This window comes from Asterias amurensis, chromosome 20 (genome assembly GCF_032118995.1).
Source record: "Asterias amurensis chromosome 20, ASM3211899v1".
In the NCBI taxonomy this organism is placed as follows: domain Eukaryota; kingdom Metazoa; phylum Echinodermata; class Asteroidea; order Forcipulatida; family Asteriidae; genus Asterias; species Asterias amurensis.
Genome location: NC_092667.1, coordinates 12,701,855 through 12,703,521, shown reverse-complemented (window position 1 = coordinate 12,703,521; position 1,667 = coordinate 12,701,855).

Sequence of the window (1,667 nt, the reverse complement as noted above, 5' to 3'; positions counted from 1 at the left end):
TTAATGCGGCCTACGCGTTTGAATACGGAATGTATAACTCATCTTAAAGGGTGCATGTACTTCTTGTATGACAAAAAACACAGATTTACACTAAACTTACACAGTTTGAAGATAATGACGTCAGAAAGCTTCCCTGAAAATATTACGTGATAAGGTGCTGTAGTTTTTGTGAAATGAGTAAAATAATGTCATGAAAATAATTTTCGTCTCATGAAACGAAAATTATTTTAAGCATTAACAAACGTATTTTCATGACATTGTTTAACTCATTTCTCCAAAACTACAGCACCTCAGTAAGTAATATTTGAAGGGAAGCTTTCCACTATCATTATCTTCAAACCCTGTCACTTTAATTTAAAGCTATCTACATTTTGAAAAAGTACAAAAATCCTTTAAGTCCTAAGATTAATCCTAAGTTGGGAAGAGTTTGGTGAAGTCGACGGCAGGAGTCTCTTTTCGCTTATCTGAAAATTAAGGGAACAATCACCGGCATAAGAGTTGGAACATCAATCATAAGAGCCCAATTCCATAAAGCCTGTAAGCACAAAACCTTGCTAAACACAGAGTAGTATTTCTATATCAGAATCGGGTTACCAGCCAAAATTTCAATAAGTTTGCTTTGATGTGGCTGGTGCCCGACTCAAAGTTTGCTTAGCAAAGAAATTTGTCAAACAGTATTTTCTGCTTAACAGTGAAATTGGGCTCAGAGCCCATGTTCATGAAGCAGCTTCAGCACAAAAAGTATCTCTGCACAACAAAATTATGCTTACCAGACTAAGGTTACCAACCAAACTACCAATGTCAGATGTACAATCTGTGACTGGTGTCCTGCTCATTTCTGCTAAACAAAGTATATTGTTAAGCAACATTTTCTGCTTAACGGGAAGGTACACGTTTGGTAATTACTCAAAACAAATATTCACTTAAAAACTGACTTGGTAACGAGCATTGGAGAGCTTTTGATAGTATAAAATATTATGGGAAACGACTCCCTCTGCGGTAATGTAGTTTTTGAGAAAGAGGTAATTTCTCACTAAATTAATAAAAGACTTCTAGCTAGAAGTCTTTTATTCCCATCTGAAAGCACACAAATTCGTCCAACAAGGGTGTTTTTCTTTCATCATTTTCACGCAACTTTGATGACCGATTGAGCCCAAATTTTCACAGGCTTGTTATTTGATGCATATGATGGGATTCACCAAGTGAGAAGACTGGTCTTTGACAATTACCAAACGTGTACCTTCCTTTTAAGCAGCTACTATACAGCTGTTACTATACAGCGAATTGTGTACAAACTTCTTTATGATAGCGCCCCTGTTAATTTCCCATTTGGGGCTCAGTGTCTCATGTGGATCGATTTGTCTGTGACATCAAAGTTATATATAACATTAAAAACACAAAATGTAAAAAAAAGCTTCGTTAAAACCTAATAGCCAATTTACAAATTTTAAAATTATAATACAAATAAAATACACCAATTAGATTGTAATTTTTAAAAAAGCAGTCCATGTCAAGTTCATTATAAGCAATATACATTAATGAAAGGGGGCATTAACTAAATGTACAGCAACACAAAAACAAGATTTGATTATAAAGGTGTTGAGTTCAATCCTTGATAACCTGTGGCCAATTTCATAGAGCTGCTTAAGCAAAAAAATTGCTAAAGC